The sequence below is a fragment of the Vicugna pacos genome, unplaced genomic scaffold (assembly GCF_048564905.1).
Source record: "Vicugna pacos unplaced genomic scaffold, VicPac4 scaffold_20, whole genome shotgun sequence".
Taxonomy (NCBI): Eukaryota; Metazoa; Chordata; class Mammalia; order Artiodactyla; family Camelidae; genus Vicugna; species Vicugna pacos.
The window spans coordinates 62,853,566-62,876,723 of NW_027328741.1; the positions used below are offsets into that span (position 1 = coordinate 62,853,566).

Below are 23,158 nucleotides of genomic sequence, written 5' to 3' on the forward strand. Positions count from 1 at the left end.
AGTCACTTTTTCTGCTTCTTTGGAAAATTCTACACCTTTGTAACATTAATTACATTAAATCTGTCGGTTTCTTTGTGTAGTATGGCCATATTCACAATATGAACTCTTTCAATCCAAGAGCACAAGACATCTTTCCATTTCTTTGAATCATTTTTATATACTTTGTCAATGTTTTATAATTTTCAGTGTGTAGATCTTTCACATATGTGGTTACATTTATTCCAATATATTCCAGGGAATGTGATTATAAGTAGAATTGCTTTCAACGTCCATTTTAGGATATCTCATGATTAATGTGTTGAAATGCATCAGACTTCTTTACATTAAACTTGTACCCTGCTCCCTTGATGAAATTATTTATTGTTCATTACAGTCAGTGTGGAGACTTTAGGACTCTCTGTGTAGATTGTTATGCCATTAGTACTGGTGACAATTTTGCTTCTTTCTTTCCATTTTGTATTTCTTTTACTTCTTTTTCTTTTCCTTTTCCTTCTTGTATTACTATGGAACAGATTTGGTGAGAGTAGGAGTCCCTGTCTTCTTCCCAAATTTACCCAGAAGGCTTTCAGCTTTTTCCCCTGATTATTATAATTTGTTATAAATGGCCTTTACTGTGCTGAGAGATATTCCCATTATACTCACTTTCATGAGAGTTCTGGTCATGAATGTATGCTGAATTTTGTCAAATCCTTTTTCTGTGTGTATTAACATGGTGCTGTGAATTTTGTCTTTCCTTTATTAGATATGTGGCATGCTGATTGTGCATGTTGAACCATCCTTGTGACTCTGGAAGGACTCCAACCGATCATCATGTGTAATCATTTCTATGTATTGCTGGATTAATTTGTTGATGTTTTTTTGAGGATTTTTGAATGAATATTCATCAAGGATAATGGTTTTTCATTTTCTTTTCTTTTTTTGTTAGTGGTTGGTTTGTTATCAGGTTAATGGTGGCCTCATGAAATAACTTTGGGAATTGTCGTTCCTTTTTCATTTTTCACAATAGTTGATGGGAAAGAGCTTTTATTGAAGGCATCCAGACATTTTGTTCAAGGGATGTTTTTAAAATTATACATTGTATTTAGCTTATATTGATTGCCCTTTTCAAGTTTTCTGTTTTCTCTTTTTTCAGTGTTGGCAGGCTGCACGTATCTAGAAATGTGTCCATTATTTTTAGGTCATCCAATTGGTTGTCACGTAACTGCTCATAGTCCTTTCATAATCTTTTTTTTTGTATTTCTGTAATATCAGATATTATTTATACTCTTTCATTTCTTATTTTGTTTGGGTCCACTCTGTGTATTTCTTGACCAGCCTGGCTAAATGCTTACTAGTTTGTTAATATTTTTAAGAGAAAATATAGCTCATGATTTTAGGACTTTAAACTTATTTTTTGAATTTTTTCATTTATTTTCAAACTACTAATTAAAGATTCCTCATTCTAATGCCTTTGGGTTTTGTTTGTTCTTATTTCAAGTTATTTTGTGTGGTATGCTTGGTCCTATGTGTGAGGTTTTCTTGTTCTTTGTAGAAGGCCTTAATTGTTCATAACTTCCCTCATAGATTGGTCTTTGCTGCATCCCATACATTTTATGAAGCTGTGTTTTCATTGTAATTTGTCTCTAGGTATGATTTTATTACTTCTTTGATTTCATCATCGACCTTGTTTTATTTTATTCTTTATAAGGATGTGGTTTGAACTCATGTTTGTGCTTTTCCGATTCTTCTTTCTAGAGTTGATGCATTGTTTCATACTTATGTGTATGGAAAAATAATTGCTGTAATCTATATTTGCTTAAAGTTCCTGAGGCATTTTTCATTACATAATTTGTGGTTTATTCCTTACATAACATCCAGTGCACACTTCAAAAGTTAATGTGTTCTGCTTTTCTGATGCAGTGTCCAGTAACCCAGTTATGCTCAAATAATCTAATATACTATTAAGACCTCTATTTCCTTACAGATATTCTTTCTGGATGATATGGCTATCAGAATAATTAGGTGTTAAATTCATCTACAATTATTGTTTTATAATCAGTTAATTCCTTCATGTCTACTAATATTTCTTAATATAATTAAGATCTATGGTTTTCGGTCCATATAAAATTTAATGAGTGTAATACCCTATTTGAATATTGATCCCTTTTTCATTATATAATTTCATATATATGTTTCATTGTGGCCCTTATTTTGATATGTATTTTGTATGAGTTGAGCATTGCAATATGTACTTTCTTATCATTTCCATGAAATATCTCTTCCATTTATTTCAAGTCTGTGTTTATCTTCCACTATAAAGTGAGATTTTTGGGGGTGGAGACCAAGATGGTGGAGTTGAAGGATGCTCGATACTCACCCTTTCCCACAAATGCACCAAGACTCACATCCACAGACCCACTCAGCTAAACAGAGAACCTGCAGAACACTGGCAGAACATTGTCCTCTTCAATAGGTAAAGATACATAAAATTTGGAAGGAGAAAAGGAAGAAAGAAAGAAGAAATGGCAAAACAGAGTGGACCAGGTCCCACAGGGAGGGAGCTGCAAAGATGGACTGGCGCTCATTTACTGGGTCTCCCCTCTCCAACTGAGAGTTCGGCAGGATGGATGGGGAGCGTCCAAGGCTTGGATCTGTACAGAGAATAAGTTGACTGACAGAGCTAAGTTAAACAGGCACAGACAACCAGCCCAAGATGCAGCCCAGAGGCTGGGGGCAGGGCCAAGCTGCACGAGCTGGGTTGAAGTTAGGAATATCTGCACTGAGGCAGTCCAGGGGAATGGAGGCTGCTGTGTGTCATTTCTGTGGGTGCACAGGGCAGAACAACCTGGGCCCTCTATCAAACCACAGAGCAGATTTTCCCTGTGGGTGGAAGGGTGCATACCCATGTCTGAATATCCACAAAAGTTTCTAGGTGAAGAGAACTGGGGTCAGACACAGCCACCATACCCTCTGATTCTTTGCACTCAGGCAGTAGCGGGGGCAAAATCTGCATTCATGTTTAAGTACTTAGCAGCCTTATGGGTCTGATGGAGACTTTACAGCCTGAGACAGATAGGATACTTCTGTCCTGGTTCCTCGGAGAACTTGCTTCACCAAGACAAACAAGGAGCTGGATTTTGGGCCAGATCAGGGACAGGGCTGTTCCTCAGTCTTCCCTGAGCCCACTTCTGGTGTGCAAACCCGAGGCAGACCATATAGTGGCACAGAGCAGCATAGTGACTGGCACCCTGAGGGGGCGTGTGGCCCCCAGCTTTTCTGCTGAAATGCAGCCCCTGACCATGGTGCTAGGAGAGGGCATGATGTCCACTCCTGCTTGGTCAGCCTGCAACATCTCACTGCAACATCGGGCAGGGCAGTGACAAGCCAGCCCTAAGTAAAGAGATCTGCCCTGGACTCTGTGTTTGGGGTAGGAGTGATCTGCTTGCTGACAGGCAATGGGAGTGGCACAGATGAGGTCTCCAGTGGAGGGCCTCCAAAAATAGGAAGATGAGCTTCCAAATAAGGATGAATACAGAAAGATTCACATTAAATGTACACAGTTTCCAGGAAGACATAGACCGCCCCATTGTTTTAATCTGTTTTAACCTGTTCCATTTTCTGTTACCCTAAAATTTTCACTTCTTAGGCAATTATACATACCCCTATTTTCATCCCTTTGAAATATTTAAAAATATTTTTATTATTATTATTTTTCAACACTCTGCTTCAACTTGCTCTTCTATTATGCATAATACAATGTCTTCAAAAATTTATTTTCCCCTTCTTTAAAATTCCTTGTCTCTCTCTCTCTTTTTTCTCTTTTCTAAGTTGTATTACTACATAGACACTAGGTAGAGAAACTCCCTTAGGACCACAGTAGATAACAAATACGCCAAAAACCACAGTGCCCGAGAGGTAGGAGCAAGATGAAGAGGAAGAGAAACCATTCACAATTAAAAGAACAAGAGAAATCCCCTGAAAAATGATCAGTGAAACAGACATTGATAGCCTACTAGATCAAGATTTTAAAAAAAGATGTTATCAAATTACTGAAGGAAATAAAAGATAGTGTTTTGAGATTTAAAATATGTCAAAAATGAAATGAAAGCTATAAAGAAATGCCGAGTAGAATAGGTAAACTAGTTGACTGAGATAAGGAAAAATATAAAGGTGTCACAAAGCTGACTAGATAATGCAGAGGAATGAATTAGTGACTTAGAATACAGTACAATAGAAAGCACCCAATCAGAAGAGCTACAAGAGAAACAAATGAAAAAAAGCATAAGGGACCTATCTGATAATAGAAAGCATGCCAAAATTGGCACGATAGAAGTTCCAGAAGGGGAGGAAAGTTCAAAGGGGATTGCAAAGGTGTTTGAAGAAATCATGACTGAAAACTCCAAACATAAATAAGGAATCAAATATCCAAGTACAGGAAGCTCAGAGTGTCCCAAACAGGGAGAACCCTAATACAACCACACCAAGACATATAATTAAGATGGCCACAGTCAAGGATAAAGAAATGGTCCAAAAGGAAGCAAGAGAAAGGCAAAGAGTGTGTTACAAGGGAATCCCCATAAGGCTCCCAGCTGATTTCACTACACAAATACTACAGGACATAAGGAAGTGACAAGATATATTCAGAGTCTTGAATGAAAAAAATGATATACACTAGGATAATTTAACCAGAAAGGCTATATTTATGGTAGAAGGAGACATAAAGGATTTCACAGACAATAAAATGCTACAAGAGTTTAGCAACACTATACCCATGATAAAAGAAATATTGAAAGGTATACTCTAAAAAGAGAAGTAGCAGGATGTTACAGAAATGAGAATCTCACAGTTGGAAAGGTGATTACTCATGAATTATAAATAAAATAAACACAAAATTTTAAGATAAGACATACAAATCATTGAGAGAGGGAGAGGAAGGCAGGAAAATAGAGAATTTTTTTTTTGGTCTTTCCTTTTAAAAATTTTTGTTCTCAATAGGATGGTTTTGAGATCGTGTTACTATCAGTTTAATAAAAGCAGTTATAATAATGGTCTAAAAGACTTATATAAAAGGGTAACAACAAGACAGTAACTTACCAGGTTGTCCCTAAAACTAAATAAATTTCATATTTCAAAGGAAAATGACCAAACCATAAAGGGAAGATGAAATGAACAAAGAGGAAATACCAAATCAACTGCAAAGATAAGGACAAAACGGCAATAAACCCAAACATATCATCTATTATTGTAAATGTTAATGGACTAAAAGCTCCAGTGAAAAGTCACAGAGTGGCAGGCTGGATAATAAAACAAGAACCTTCAATATGCTGCATACAAGAGAACCACTTCAGGGAGAAGGACATATATAGATAGAGAGAGAAAGGATGGGAAAGTTATTCCATAGAAATGGAAAAGCCAAAGAGGCAGGTGTTGCAGTACTGTTATCTGACAAAAGAGTCTTTAAAACAAAGACCATAAAGAAAGATAAAGAAGGCAATTTTATAATGATTGAAGGAGTGATACAAGATGAGGATAGAACACTCATTAATACATATGCAGCAAATAGAGGAGACCCTAAGTACATAAAATAATTACTAACAGATATAAACTGGGATAGTGATGGGAATCTAATCATAGTTGGAGATTTCATCACAGCATTAACATAACTGGAAAGATCATCTAGACAGAAACTGAATTAGGCAAAAGAGAAGTTAAATAATGCAATAGAAATATTACACTTGGTGGATATTTTCAGAGCAATGCACCCCCCACAAAATAGTATATACATTCTTTCCAAGTGCACATGGGACATTTACCAGGTTTCATGATATATTTGGGCACAGAAGAAACCTCAGCAATTTTAAGAAGATAGAAATTACCTCAAGCATCTTTACTGACCACTGTACCATGAAGCTAGAAATCAACAACAGAGAAATAAAGGAGAACAAGAGGAAAACATGGGGATTAAACAATATGTTATTAAAAAACTAATGGGTCAATGAAGAAATCAAAGCTGAAATGGAAAAATACCTTGAGAGAAAAGAAAATGAAAGCAAAACCACACAAAATTTATGGGACACATCAAAAGCAGTGCTGAGAGGGGAGTTTATAGCGATACAGGCCTTCCTCTAAAAAGAAGAACAATCACAAATAAACAATTTAACCCACCAGCAGAATGAACTAGAAAAAGAAGAACAAAAAACCCCAAAAGGCAGCAGAAGGAAGGAAATCATAAATAATGGGAGGAAATAAATATAATAGAGATTGAAAAAACCATAGGAAAAAATTACCAAACTAAAAGCTGGTTTTTTAAAAAAATAATTAAAACAGAAAATCCTCTGGCCAAACTCAAAAAGAAGAAAGAGAGAGAGTACAAATTAGCAAAATAAGAAAGGAGAATGAAGAAATTACAACAAATAAAATAGAAATAAAGAATATCATATGAGAATATTATGAAAGTTTATGGAAACAAACTGGATAACCTAGAGGAGACGGACAAGTTTCTGGAAACATACTGTCCACCAAGAATAAATCAAGAAGACACTGACTCCTTGAACAATCAGAGCACCAGAAATTAAATCAAAACAACAATATAAAACCTCCCTACAAATAACAGTCTAGAACCAGAAGGATTCAATGTAGAATTCTACAAAACATACAAAGAGGAACTCTTACCAGTGCTTCTCAAACTCTTCCAGAAGATTGAATAGGAAGGAATACTCCCAAAGTCATTCTATGAAGCCACAATCACCCTGATACCACAACCAGGCAAAGACACTACCAAACAAGAGTATCATAGGCCAATATCACTGATGAACACAGATGCCAAAATCCTCACCAAAATAGTAGCAAATAGAATCCAAACACAGAAAAAAGATTATATTTCATGACCAAGTGGAGATCATGCCAGGGACACAGGGGTGGTTCAACATATACAAGTCAATCAATATAATACAGCACATCAACAAGAGAAAGGACCAAAAGTACATGATCATCTCAATAGATGCAGGAAAAGCATTTGATAAAATTCAACACAAACATGTGATAAATTCTCTCACCAAAGTGGGCATAGAGGGAACATAACTTAGCATCATGAAAGCTATAGATAACTAACCTACAGCTAGCATAGTACTCAAAGGTGAGAAAGTTAAAACCTTCCCACTAAAATCTGGGACAAGACAAGGATGCACACTATCTCCACTCCAACTCAAGATAGGCTTAGAAGTCCTAGCCACAGCAATCAAACAAGAGAGTGATGTAAAAGGGATGCAAATTGGAAAGGAAGAGGTAAAAGTCTTACTATATACAGGTAATATGTTACTATATATAGAAAACCCTGCAAGATCCAGACAAAAACTACTAAGACTGATCAAAGAATACAGCAAGATAGCAGGTTATAAGATTAAGATACAAAAATCAGTGACATCTCTTTACGCTAACGATTCAGATAATACTATAGAGCTACAGTCAACATGACAGCACTAAATCGGCAGGAAAACATACATATAGGCCAATGGAACAGAATAGAGAGCCCAGAAATGAACCCACAAAATCTTGGTCAGTTAATCTTCAACAAAGGAGGCAAGAAAATACAATGGAATTGAGACAGAACCTTCAGCAACTTGTGTTGGTAAAATTGGACAGCAGCATGTAATTCAATGAAGTTAGAGCACTCCCAATGAAGCTAGAACACCACACACAACAATATAATCAGAATGGATCAAAGACTTAAACATAAGTCAAGATACAATAAACCTCCTTGAGGAAAATATAGGGAAAATATTATCTGACATAATTCTCAAAAATTTTCTCATAGAAGAAATAAAAACAAGAAAACCAAATGACACCTAGTGAAACTTACAAGCTTCTGCACATAAAGAAGCCGGAAATAAAACAAAAAGACAACCTACAGAATGGGAAAAAAATTTGAATAAGAAACCGACAAAGGCTTGATCTTCAAAGTATATAAGCAGATCATCCAACTGAATAAGATAAAATAAACAACGGAATCCAAAAATGGGTAGAAAACCTAAACAAACGATTCTCCAAGGAAAGCACACAAATAAATGATCAAAAGGCGCATCAGAAAATGCTCAATATCACTGATTATCAAAGAAATGCAAATCAAAACTACAGTGAGGTATCACCTTACACCAGTCAGAATGGCCATCATTCAAAAATCCACAAATGAAAAATGCTGGAGAGGCTGTGGAGAAAAGGGAACAATCCTTCACTGCTGGTGGCAATGCAGTTTGGTGCAGCCACTGTGGAAAACAGGATGGAGATTCCTCAAAAGCCTAGGAAGAGACTTACCATGTGAACCAGGAATCCCGTTCCTGGGCATATATCCAGAAAGAACCCTACTTCAGAATGACACCTGCACATCAATGTTCATAGCCAGCACTATTTACAATAGCCAAGACATGGAAACAGCCTAAATGTCCATCGACAGTTGACTGGATAAAGAAGAGGTGGTATATTTATACAATGGAATACTAGTCAGCCATATAAACCAACAACATAACGCCATTTTCAGCAACATGTATGCTCCTGGAGAAAATAAGTCTAAGTGAAGTAAGCTGGAACGAGAAAGAAATATAGCATATGAGATGGCTCATCTGTGGTATCTAAAAGCAAAGCAAAACAAAACAAAAAGAGCACAAATACAAAACAGAAATAGACTCGCAGACATAGAATACAAAGATTTGGTTGCCATGGGGCTGGGGGTTGGAAGAGATAGACTGGGAGGCCCAAATTGTAGAATACATAAACAGGATTCTACTGTATAGCATAGAGAATTTTATAAAAGATCTTACGGCAGCTCAAAGATGAAAAAGTGGGACAAAAAATGTATATATGTTCATTGTAACTGAAAAATTGTGCTCTACGCTGGAATTGGAGACAAATTTGTAACTGACTGTAAATCAATAAAAAAAGTGAAAAATAGAAGAAGCATTATCCTAAATATTACATGTGTAAATATATATTATAGAGAAAAAATATGCTATAAGGTAGTAAAACCAAAGATTTTGTTTTATGTTTTCTTTTTGAGATAAGCAATTCAAAAAACTTCTAGCCAGGTGCATCATGAATAAAAGGTAGATGCTCCAAAGGAATAAATTAAGAAATAAAAGTAGGGAAATAACAATTGTTATCTCAGATATACAAAATAGGGATCATTTTGTCAACACTTACATGCCAATAAACTGGCCAAATTAGAAGAAATGGACAAATGTCTAGAAAGAGACAGAGATAAGGAGAAACAAATAATTTGAAGAAACTGTTTACAAGAAGAAAGATAGAATCCGCATTTAAAAAAATTGTTGAATAGAAGTACAGATTTAAAGAGCTCCCTTGGAGAACTGTACAAAAATACAAAGCAGAACTAATACTCTTCAAACTATTCAAACATAGTGAAGATGTGGGAAACTCCCAAATAAATTCTATGAAGCTTTCATCACCCTGATAGCAAAACCAACTAAAAAAGCACGGGCAAAGGGAAATTCAAGCCAATATATTTGATAGATTTAAATGAAAAATTCGACAAAATATTATTAGCAAACTAAATCCAGCAATACCTAAAATGAATCATACACCATGATCAACTTGGATTTATTGCAGTTTCACAAGAAAGTTTCAACATACACAAATCAATCAGTTTGATACACCACATTAACAAAAGAAAAAAGAAAACGACATGGTCATCCCAATAAATCCATTAAAAGCATTTCATAAAATTCAACATTTATTTATTAAGACAGCAATAACAGCAAAAACAACAACAAAAACAATAGCAACAACAAAAATAGAAAACTCTTACCAAAATAGGATTCAGGAAATATATCTCAACATATATAAAGTCATTAATTACAGATCCACAGAAAACATAATATGCAAAAGTGAAAACCTGAAAGCCAAATTAAGGAAAAGACAAGGATGCCCACTTTCACCATTTTTATTAAACACATTATGGGAAGTTCTAGCAACAGTAATCAGACAAGAAAAAAAGTTATTCAAGTTGGATTGAATGAAGTAAAACTGTTATTATTTTAGATGACATGATAATCTATATAGGCATCTCTAAAGATTCTCCAAACCAAAACAACAAAAACTAACAAAGACATTTAGCAAAGTAGCATGATTCATGATTAATATACAAACACTGCCACATTATTTACACAAAAAATGAAATATTGCATAATTTTAAAAAATCCATATGAAATCAGATCAAAAAATGTAAAACCAATGAAAAATCCAACATAATAAAATAAATAGGACACTGATAAAGAAATTTGAAGATGATGCAAAGAAATGGAAAGAAATCTCAAGGTCACAGTTTTGAGGAATTAATATTGTTAAAATATACATACTACAAAAGATGTCTACAGATATAAATTGATTCAGATCGAACTACATGATATTTTCCACAGAACTAAAGACAGTCCTATGATTTGTATGGAACTGCAAAAGAACCAGAACTGCAAAAGGAACAATGAGTTAAAAGAACAAAGTTGGAGGCATAACCTATAACCATCCCAGATCTCAGACTATATTGCAACAATACCGTAATCAAAACACCACAATGCTGGAAAACAACCAAATATCTATATCACTGGAAAGTAACACAGAGACAGAAATAAAATATCACACCTATGGTCAACTAAATGATGACAAAGGAAACAAAAATATACAATGCCTTAAAGACAGTCTTCAGCAAGTGATGTTGAGAAAGCTAGACAGCTACAAGTAAATCAATGAAATTAGAACACTCCCTCACACTGTACAAAAATAAACTCAAAATGCTTTAAATTTCTGAATATAATATATTACACAATAAAAATCCTGGAAACTAACATAAGGAAAACAAGACATAAATTGTAGCAAAATTTTCTTATTTCACACTCCCAAGCTGAAAACAATAAAAACAAAATAAACAAAAAGGTCCTAATTAAATTGAAAATCTTCTACACAGCAAAATAAACAAAATGAAAGATGAACTTCCAAATGGGAGAAAACATTAGTATACAATGCAATCAACAAGAGGCTAATTTCTAAAATACACACATTGTTCATACAACTCCATTTCAAAAATCTACAAACAACTCAGCCAGAAAATGAGCAGTAAACAATTCTCTAAAGCAGACACACAGATGACAAACAGGAAAAAGAAAACATGCTCACCTTGCTAATCATTATACAAATGCAAGACAAAAATAAAATAATGTTTTACCTCACACTATTCAGAAAGTCTGTCATTCAAATGTCTACAAATAGTAAAGAATGGGGTGGTTGGGGAGAAAATGGAACTCTCCAACGCTGTTGGTGGGAATGAAAATTGGCGAAACCACTTTGGAACCAGTATGGAAGTTCCTTTAAATAATAAAATTAGACCTTTCATATGACACAACAATCCCACTCGTGGGCATATAAAACATAAATCCTGAAAACAAAGAATCCTAGAGTAAAAAATAAGAAGTACAGTCTGACATTGGACTTAATATGATTCTACATATGTCTCCTCTGGCAAGGGAAGCAGAAGCAAAACTAACAAAATACGATTGTATCACTCTAAACAGATTTACACTGCAGAAGAAATGATGAATAAAATGAAAAATTAACAAACATAATGGGAGGATATATTTTCAAATTATATTTTCCAATCTAGTGTTAATATCCAAAATATATGGCAAACTTTTATGCCACATCAACAACAAAAAAGACAAAAAAATCCAATTAAATAAATGTTCATAAGAAGTGAATACATAGATCTGAATCAATTTTCTTTAGAAAACATAGAGTTGGCTAAATGACACATTAAAGTATGTTCAGAGTTATAAATTATTACGAAAGTCATAAACCAAAAATGAGAAAAGACCTCACACTTGTCAGAAGGCTCTCATCAAAAAGAAAACAAATAGATACTGATGAGATTGTGGAGATAAAGGAACACCATGGACACTGTTGATAGGAATGCATAGTATTGATACCATTCATATATATATCAAATTTTCTTCATCCATTTTTCTGTCAAGGGATGTTGGGTTTGTAGGCCCCTGTCTGAAGGCTCTAGAGAATAAGCCCTTGGGCTGAACTGATAAACAATCTGTGAGGAATGTCACATATCCAGGCTGGATAAGAAGTGGCCTAATCAATGTATCCAGTATGGATGGCTGGATAGCCTATGATGGGTAAGATCCTCAGAGGAGGACAACCTAAGACAAGCACAGCTGGCTGGATAAGAGATGGCCTACTTAATGAAGTTCTGTGATGATCTTTAATACAATTTTTGATTATTTAACATCCTGTGCTTACTGCAGGAGCATGGGAACATAAATAGCTTAAGATTATTAACATTGTTATAACTTAGATGATATGCGAGGCATTTTGCATATCCTATATAAACCCTTCTTCTAAAAATCAAAAAAACAGAGAACTGCTTCGCTTCTCTTCACACACTGTTTGTGTGTATATTATATCGTGGCACTGACAGGGTTAATTAAATTTGTTGGGAGTAACTTAAATGTATGATGCATTATATACAATGCTCTTTCCACACGTATTGAGATGATTATATGAGTTTTATTTCTCATTCTATTAGTGTGGTATGTCACCTTTATCGATTTGAGTATTTTGAAGTATCCTTAAACCCAGGGATTATCCCTTTACTCATGTATGTGTATTATACATTAAATGCGTTGTTGAATTCATTTTGCTTGAGTTTTGTTGAGAATTTTGGCATATATGTTCTTCAGGAATAATATTCTATATTTTACATATAATGTCCTTTCTATCATTTTTATGCAAATAAAGCTGTCATCATAAAACATGTTTGGAATCTTTTACCTCTTCAAATTCTTGGAAGATTTGGGGAAGAATTGGTGAAAAATTGCCTTCAAATGTGTGACAGAATTCACCAGTAATGTCGTCTTGTAAAGTTTTTCTGATTTGGGAAGTTTGGATTATTGATTTACTCATACGCACTTTTGCTCTATTTAACTTTCTTATTCCTTCTTGATTCAGTATTGGAAGACATACGTTACTGCGAATTTGTCTTTTGTTCTAAGTCATTCAAATCGTTGTCTAGTGGTAATTTCTTATGATTTTTTGCATCTCTACAACATCAGTGGTAATATCTTCTCTTTTTTTTTCTAATTTTATTTGAGTCTTCATTTTCTTAGCCAACATAAACGTTTGTCCACTTAATGTTTAAAAGAAACAGACTTAGGTATTTTTTTTTTATATTTTCAGTTGTTTCTCTTGTTATTTGCCGTACTCTCATTCATTCAATTTTCTTCTTTTTTCTTTCTGTTTTCTCTTAGATTTTGAGGTGAAAGTTATATAGTGTGAATCTTTGTATTACATTTATTACTAAATATTTTTATTTAGATTTTATTTATTTATTTTTTATTTTTATTTATTTATTTATTTATTTATTTATTTATTTATTTACACATTTATTCATTTATTTATCATTGAAGTACTTCCATTTACTATGTGTCAATCTGTGGTGTATTGCACAGTGTTCCCGTACATGCATACATTTGTGTACCTTTTAAAGGTTACTTCACAATATTTAACTTACTGCCCAGTGTCATACAAAATAAATTTTGAAAAAATCTATTTTTATATATAGTGGATAACATTTATAAAACTTAAGCTCCCAAATAAATCCTCTCAAAGCCCCTTTCCGCAGTAATCATAAAATTTTTAGTAGGTCTGTGAGTGTGCTTAAGTTTTGTAGATGAAATCATTGTGTTCTCATCCAAATTTTTTTTTAAGATTCCACATATGTCATGTCATGTATTATTTTTCTTTCTCTTTCTGTCTTACTTGAATTAGAATGTCACTTTATGGGGACATCCATTTTGGTGTAAATGTCATTGTTTTATCATTTCATATTGCTGAATATTATTCCATTTTGTAAATACGGCAAAATTTCTGAATACTGTCATTAGTTGTTGGACAATTAGGTTGCTTCCATGTCATGGCTGTTGTATATAGCACTGCTAATTACATTGGGGTGCAGGTGTCTTTTTGAATTAGAGTTCTCTTTGATATATACCCAGAAGTGGGATTGCTGGCTTGTAAGTTAAGTCTACTTTTATTCTTTTGAGGTATCCCCATCCTGTATTCCACAATGACTGCACGAATCTACATTCCTTCCATCAGTGTAGGAGGGTTCACTTTCTCCACATCTTCCCCAGCATTTATTGTTTGTGGATTTTTGAATGATGGCCATTGTGAATATTGTGAGGTGATATTTAATTATAGTTTTAAAATGCCCTTCTCTGATAATGATAGTGAGCAATTTTTTTTTCATATATCTGTGTGGCATTTGTATGTCTCTATTGGAGAATTGCTTGTTTAGGGCTTCTGCCCATTTTCAGATGGGGTTTCATTTTTTTTAATTATTATAAGATTGTATGAAGTCTTTACATTTTGGAAATTAAGACTTTGTCAGTTGCATCACATTAAAATATTTTCTTTAATCCTGTAACTTGTCATTTTGCTTTGTTTATGATCCCCTTTGCTGTGCAAAAGCCTATAAGTTTAATTAGGTCCAATTTATTAATTTTGCTCTTACATCCATTACCTGGGTAGGCTGTTCTAGGAGATCATTGCTGCGATTTATCTCAGAGTGTTTGGCCTATGTTTTCTTCTAGGAGATTTACTGTGTCTTACCTTACATTTATGTCTACAAGATATTTTGAGTTTATTCTTTTGCATGGAGTGAAGGAGTGTTCTAACTACACTGTATGCTGCTATCCAGATTTCCCAACAACATTTGGTGAAGAGATGATCTTTTCTCTGTCATATTCTTGGCTTCTCTGTGATAGATTAATTCAACATAGGCCTGTAGATTTATTCCTAGGCCCTCTATTCTGTTCCATTGGTCCATATGCCTGTTCCTGTACCAATATCTGTCATTTTGATTATTGTAGCTCTGCAATAGTGTATGGAGACCTGGTGGTTTATTCCTCCAGCCTCTTTCATTTTTTTGAATATTGCTTTGGAAATTATGGATCTTTTATCACTCTGTGTAAATCTTAGGATCATTTGTTTCAGTCCTAAAAAGAAATATTTTGCATAATTTTATAGGAAATCACATTAAGTTTGTTGATTGCCTTGGGCAGTATGGCCATTTTTACAATTTTGTTTCTTCCATTACAAGTCCATTGGGTATCTTTTCAATTCTTCAAATCTTCCTTGATTTCCTCAATCAATGTTTTCTAGTTGTCCACGTTTAAGATATTCACCTCCTTGGGCAGATATATTCTTAAGCACTTAATACTTTTGGGTGCAGTTATAAAATCGGTTGTTTCTATACTTTGCTTTCCTGTTGATTCAATGGTAGTGTAAAGAAATGTAATTGGTTTTTGTACATTACACTGGGTACATTGCCCAGTTCCTTTTTTAACCCAAGTATTTTTTGTGAAGCTTTTACAGTTTCTCTATATACTGTCATGTCTGCATATCATAAAAATTTTACCTCTTCTTTTCTAGTCTGAATCATTTTATTTCTTTTTCTTGCCTGATCATTGTGGCTAGGACTTCCGAGACTATATTGAATTGAAATTATGAGAATGGGCAACCTTGTCTTGTCTCAGGTTTTGTGGGAAGGTTTTCAGGGTTTCACCATTGAGTATTTTGTTGGCTATATGTTGGTCATAAATAGCTTCCATTATGTTGAGATGTGGTCCCTCTATGCCCACTGTGGTAAGAACTTTTATTGCAAATAAGTGTTAAATATTTTCAAATGCTTTTTCTGTATCTACTGAGATGATCATGTGGTTTTTTTGCCCTCTCTTTTGTTGATATGGTGTATCACAATTGACTGATTGATTTGCATATGTTCAACCATCCTTGTGTTCCTAGTATGAACCTAACTTGGCCATGGTTTATAATGTTTTTTTACATACTGTTGGATTCTGTTTGTTAATAATTTCTTAAATAATTTTACATCTATTTTTATCAATGATATTGGCCTATTGTTGTCTTTTGGGGTAGTGTCTTTGTCTGGTTTTGGTGTCAGGTTGATGTTGGCCTTATGGTGTGAGATTGGGAGTACTCTCTCCATATCAAGCTTTTGGAAAAGTTTGAGGAGGAGCGGTATGGATTTTTCTTTGAATGTTTGGTCAAATTTCCCAGTGAAGCTATTGGGGTCTGAATTTTGTTTGCAGAGATTTTTTATTTTATTAATAATTATATTCCATTTCTGGTGATCTGTGTGTTCAAATGGTCAATATTTTCTTAATGCAAAAATGGTGGGCTGAATGTTTCCAGAAACTTCTGCATTTCTTCCTGGTTTTCCAGTTTGTTTCCATATAGTTGCTCATGGTAGTCCCTTATGATATTTTGCAAATTTGTTGTACTTTTTGTAGTTTCTACATTGTCATTTCTTATGTTATTTGTGTTCTCTCTCTATTTTTGTTGATGAGTCTGTCCAGAGTTTTGTCAATTTTGTTTACTATTTAAAAAATGTTTGATTTTTTCTATATTTTAAAGTCTAATTCAATTCTTTCTTACTTGATCTTGATTATTTCCTTCTTTCTGCTGACTTTTGGTTTTGTTTGCTCTTCTTTTCATGATTAGTGTACATAGAACGTTTGATTATTTATCTGAAATTGCTCTTCTTCTTTGAGGAGGGCATTGTCACTATGAACTTTCCTCTTAAGCATGCTTTATCTGTATACAATATATTTTACATAGGGTTTTGTAATATTTCTCAATATTTTTTAATTTCTTATATTAATTCTTCACCTCCCATACTTGTTTTGGTACCATGTTGTTTAATCTACATGGTGTCATTTTTTGTCCCTGTTTTTCTATGATTCATTTCTACTTTCATGGTTTTATACTCAGAAAAGTTGCTTGAAATAATTTTATCTTCTTAAATTTGTTGAGGCTTCTTCTGTGCATGAGTACATAATCTTTCCTAGAAAATGTTCCATGTGCACTGGAAAAGAATGTATATTCTGCTTTGGGGAGAATTATTGTTTTGAAAATATCAACCAACTCCAATTATTTCATCGTAACTTTTAGTATCTTTGTTCCCTTATTAATTTTCTGTCTGAAATACCAGTCTAGTTATGGTAATGGGGAGTTATAGTCTCCTACTGTGATTGTGTTCCCTCCAGTTTCTCCCTTTTTATTTATTAGTATTTGCTTTACGTATTTAGTTGCTCCTACATTGAGTGCATATATATTAATGAGTATAATACCCTCATTTTGTATTGCTCCTTTAATAATTATATCATGTCCTTGTTTATCTTTCTCTATGGCCTTTCTTGTAAAGTCTATTTTGTGTGAAGTCAGTACTGATAGTCTTGCTTTCTTGTCATGTCCATTTGCATGGTATATATTTTTCCATCTTCTGAGTGTCAATTGATGTGTGTTCCTCTTACTAAAGTGGGTCTCTTGTATGCTTCATAATGTAGGGTTTTGTTATATTATCCCATCTGACAATATATATTTTTTTTGATTGAAGCACGTAGTCTATTAACAATTGTGATAATTATTGATACACTGTTGTTTATTTCCATTTTGATCTTCATTTCCCAGATGATTTTGTATTTACTTTTTGTTCATTTCATTTTCTTTTTGTGGCTTGATTAGTTTTCTTTTATAATCTTGGTTTCTTTTTGGCTTTTTGACTTCATTGTAAGTTTTTGACTTATGGTTATTCTGTTTTATATGTATATTGACCCTTTACTATATATATTTATTTTGACTGATAGGAATACAAATTCTAACCCCTCCTACAGAGAAGAGAAACAAGAAGAAAATAATCTGAATTGTCCTGTTTCACACTCTGTACCTTAGAAATTTTGATGTCCAGTTTTAAAATATCATGTATATTCTATTGTATGTCATTGTAGCTTTTGCCTTTCTAATTATGCCTTTCTCCTTTCTATAGCATCCTGCTTCTTTTCTTTAGGGTAGATCTTTCATTTTTCTTTTTCTGTTGCTAATTTCTTTTAGTATTTACTTTTATGAAAGTTATTTATCTCTCATTCTATTCTAAAGTATAGCTTTGCTTGATGAATTACTTTAGATTACAGCTTCCTTTCATTCAGGGCTTTGAATATGTCTTGCCACTGCTTTCTGGCTGTTGTATTTGTGTAGGAAATGTGTTTACAAATATAATGTATATAATTATATATATATATGTAAAGAATACCTAAAATCAAGGTAACAAATAAGATGAAAACCTATACATTAAAAAATAGAAAACATTGATGAAAGAAATTAAATCTGATCCAAAGAAATGAAAAGATGTCTAATGTTAATGATGTGAAACTATGTGGTTGAAACAAACATACAACACAAAGCAATCTACATTTAGTGTGATTCATTTCAAAATACTCATGAGATTTTTCCATTTAATAGAAGAAATAATTTCAAAATTTATATGTAACCACAAAGATCATGAATTGACAAAATAATTTTTAAAAAGTGTATTAAATCTAATAGTGTAAAATACTCTGATGTTAAAGTGTCCTCTAAAGCTTTAGTAATTTAAAAAACAAGATACTGGATCAAAAACAGACACCCATCAATAGAAGAGAATAGAGCAACCAGATATAATCCCTCACACCTATGATCAATTAACCCATGAAAAAATACATGAAAAAGCAAGAGCATAAAATGAAGAATAGACATTCTCCTGAATACGTAGTGCAGGGGAGATTGAACATGTGAAAGATAGATTAGAGTATTTCCTTACATTGTATACAATCTATGAGCACAGAATATCTTTTATTTATTTTGTTTACTTATTTTTCTTGCATGTGTAATATATAGATCTATGTTTAGACCTTTTATTTCACTTATCAATTTTATTCCTTTTTTATTCTTTTTGGTATAAATATACACACAATTATTTTCCTCATTTCTCTTTCTGATAATTTGTTGTTAGCATATAAAAATGCAACATATATTTGTATATTGATTTTGTATTCTGCAAGTTTACTAAGTTTTTTGACTATTTCTAACAGTCACTGGAGGAGTATATGGTATTTTCCATCTATGTATAATTATGTCATCTGTAAAATTTGTACTACCTGTTTACAAGTTGGATGCCTTTTATCTTTTTTCTTGACTAGTTTTTCTGGCTAGGACTTCTAGTAGTGTAATTTAGGACTTGTGAGAATGAGCTACTTTTCTGTAGTACTGGACCAGAGGAAAACCTTCCTGTATGTTCACATTGAACTTGATGTTAGTCATGGGTGTTTCATATATGGCTTTTATTATTTTTAGTTATATTCTATCCAGAGAGAATTTGTTAAGAATTTATTGTATACAAAAGTTAAGATCAGTTCTGTCAATAATTTTCTTACATTTTTTGAGATTGTTACTTTTGAATTCTCTGTTTTGTAAGGGATGGTATCACACTTTTTGATTTGTGTATGTAAAATAATATTTATGGGTCTGGAATAAATCACAGTTAACTGTAGTTTATAATACTTATAAAATGTAATGAATTCTGGTTGCTAAAATTTATTTATAATGGAATATACACATACAGAAGGAAAAATTTACATTGTAGCTTTAGTGTATATTTATTTATTTAAAAAGTTTTTCCCTCGTTTTGAATTTGGCTTATGTTTAATGGAATTTATTTCTAAAAAAAATATAACTTTTGGTAGAACTGGATTTACTACAGTTTACTGATACAGCTCATAGCTATTATTTACATTTAGTGCACAAAAGAGATGCCTTAAAATGCTGTATTATACTAACAATGACAAATGTTTCAGGAATGGGAAACATATTGCTTCCTAAAATGCATTACCAGTTCTTTTGCACCCCAACCCACATATACTGTTATTTCCTTGTTTTTTGATTGTTTGCCCCTTAATGGAGTCACTGCTTATAGAAACCAGGACTTTGTGCATAACTGTATTTATCAAAGACATTTTCAAACACTTAACAGAAGCAACAAATATATGGATTATAAAAATGAAAGGAAAATTTATTCCTTCTAGGGACTGAAAAACCTCTGAGTGAAAGAATGGTAAAAATAAACATTTGTAAGGTACCGTAAGATTTTCTCTTGTGTTATTTTAAAGTAGAATATTAAATTTCATTTGTTTTAGTTATAGCGCTGAATTACAAATTAAAACAAAAATTCTCCCCTTTGGGATTTCTTAAATTTGATTGATTATTTTAATCTAATTTTAATTCATATATATTTACCATTTATTTATAAACATAACAAATAAATTGATATTTTTTCTGCTGAAGTTTTAAATATAGAGCTACTTATTGTAAAGTACACAGATAAATAAATACTTCCGTTTCCAAATCAAATTTTGTTTCACTTCAATTACAAATGATAATAAAATAGTTATACCTTTTCTGCACAGGTTTTAGACAAATTTCAAGTTAAATACCAAAACTTTAAAATTATTTTACTTATTTTTTTCATATTTATACTCTGTTCACCAATCTGGTGTAAATTTGTGTACAAAAGGAAGGAGATTGGTTTCATTTCATAGACCCCAAATTAAATTATTTAAAAAGATTTTGTGGGGAAATTATTTCCACATCACACTATAAAATTAAACATCCTATATGTTTCATTTTAACTGGATGAATGAGAAGGAAACACTGGCTGAATGTTCCACTTGAGTTGCTAGGAGACCTGTCATTTTGTGATGTAACAGCCTCTCAGGTTGAGAACCACTTTGATGGCCTAACAGTTTAACTTGCAGGCCTGCTAAAGCAGCATTTGAAGCTGCAGTGCTCAAAATCATGCAGATTAGAAATGAAGCTGTAGAAAAATTTTTTGAGATGGAGCATATTTCTTCAGAAATTCAAGATGTGTCTCCTTAAGTTGGACCAACTGGTTCAGGAAACTCTGGTAGATCTCTATTGTGTGATCAAACATTCTCTGCGCACTTGGACTTGTGGTCTGTGATTGAAGAAAATGCTTTTCAGACTTTGTCTGAAGAATCCTTGATAAAAAGGCCATGTTACACACATTGTGTCTCGGAACCAAATGAAGATAATGATTTTTGTCCTCTGACATTCCCAAGAAAACTCTGGAAAATGGCTGGGAGTGACCAATTTAAATCCATCTGGTGGGATGATAATGTAACTTCCATAGTGATTGATGAAGATGTCTTTAAGAAGTAAGTTTTGAAAAGAAAGGCCCTTTTCAGAATATTTGAAACTGGAAGTATGAAAAGTTTAGTTAGACGGCTTAACCTTTATGGGTTTAGTAAAGTGAGGCAGAATTTTCAAAGATCTGCTTATCTAGCTGACTTTCTGGCACAAGGAAAAGAAGTCTCTGTTTTAAGCAAGGTATTCAGAAATTTTAGTTCCAATTTGGTAACTTATGCATAAAATTTTATTTTGTACATCAATCAATGGCAATATAAATGTAAAGCTTGATTTTGAAAATTGTATAAAACTACAAAGGTTAAAATCCTTATTTTTCTAAAAACGATGACAGTGCATTAACTATTCAAGATTATGAGAAACTTTGCTTGAAACTATGAATCTTATCAGAAATCTAAATAAAGCTATTAAAGCTGCTTTTAAAAAGTGGCATTCTCCGTTACTGCAAATGCTAACGTCTTAAATTTGATGACTGTACTATTTAAATGTGTATTTTCCAAACAAAGAACTTCAAAATATCGTCAGGAATGTTCATATTTTGATGATATTATCTTTGCATTGTAAACGTGAAATCTGAGGTTTTATAGGTTAGGCTTATTGTAGTGTTGTATTTTGTTCTAATATATTATTAAAAATCTTTCTTTTTTTGTTGTAGCTGCAGTTCTACCATAATCCAAATTTTAAAAGAGCCTGTCACAAGCTTTTAGTGAGAATTAAAAGAAGAATTGGGATTAAAAATGCCTCTCTGGTATCTTCATCGTCTCAAGATTTCAACAAGAAGCTCTTTAAAGGAGGAGGTAATGTTGGTAAACATAATTCTGATTTTGTGTATGACACTAGTGGAGAAAGTGCATTTTTACCTTCTCCAAATTTAAACATGGCTCTAATAAGGAAGCCCTCTACTAGCCACATAATTGGTGATACAACTACCCCAATCAAGGTGATTTTTCTCCTCTATCATCAATGTCAGTTAGACCACCAGAACAAATTGCAGTGGATCAAAGTGCTATTTTCAATCAGTTGACCACTGTCCATGAGCACTCTCAAAGCAGCTACACTGAAGCAAATGTCTGTGTTTTGAACTTCATTACAACTACAAATTCTACTCTAAGTACAGCATCTTTTCTCCCATACAGAGCAATTATTTTGGACTGATTGTGGAGCCTTGTACTTTTCCAAAAAGATATCACAACATATCTGCCAATGAAGGTCGTTTTTCTAAATTTCAACAAGGGAGAACACCACGGTTTCTAGTGCCATTGATAGCTGATACATCAGCTACATCTCTTTCAAGGCCAACTCATCAGACATCTTCAGGTTATGAATGTCATCCTAATTACAACTTATCTATCAGAGGACTACCAGATTATGCAGGATAACAAAGATTAAAATTGATGTTGGCAAATGTCGACAAATATCTGCAATTTTCTTATTTGAAAAATAAACATAGTTGTGTACATTTATTATCCTTTTTTTTAAAAAAAAATGGATTAATGAGTTAAACGGGAGACTAAGTTACCATTTAAAGAAAAAAAGAGATATTTGATTGATATGATCATTCGATGGAACAATATGGGTGTAAATTTAAATAATTTCTGTAAGGAAAAGAGGAAAATGGAAGAATTTGTAAAAAGACCAAAACATGGAGAGAGGGAAAATTACTAAGTTGTTTCTGGTTCATCCTGGAAAGTATTAAATGTGTTTAGTTAGGATATGTTGGAACAGGATATAAATGCAGGAACCGGCCCAGGAATCATGGTCTCTATTATGTCATCTCTGGTATCATAAAAGTCACATGATGTATTCTCAGATGGCACATTCAGAATGTGGTAGAACTTAAGAAGTAATTTTATCTATTGTCTTCTTTGTGCTGTTTTCAAAGCATTCAAATTGGTGGTTTCTTTTCCTCCCCTCAAGAGTCTACACTATATTTTCAAGTGAATATTTTATGTTTCTTTTTTGTTCCAGCCAAAGACATGCTTACATCCTCAGGGTGGCACATAATGCCTTTCCAACTCTAAGCCCACAAACTCAACAGAGTTTAGTCATTTCATTA

The 23,158-nt window shown here is 33.1% G+C and overlaps 1 long non-coding RNA gene across 1 annotated transcript; it reads left to right on the forward strand.

Moving 5' to 3' along the window:
* Window positions 1-20,840: 20,840 nt before the first annotated feature.
* On the forward strand, window positions 20,841-22,462 carry LOC140693873 (uncharacterized). Its single transcript, XR_012069579.1, has 3 exons — window positions 20,841-21,113; window positions 21,758-21,899; window positions 22,239-22,462. It is a non-coding gene; the product is annotated as an uncharacterized lncRNA (long non-coding RNA).
* The last annotated feature ends 696 nt before the right edge of the window (window positions 22,463-23,158 follow it).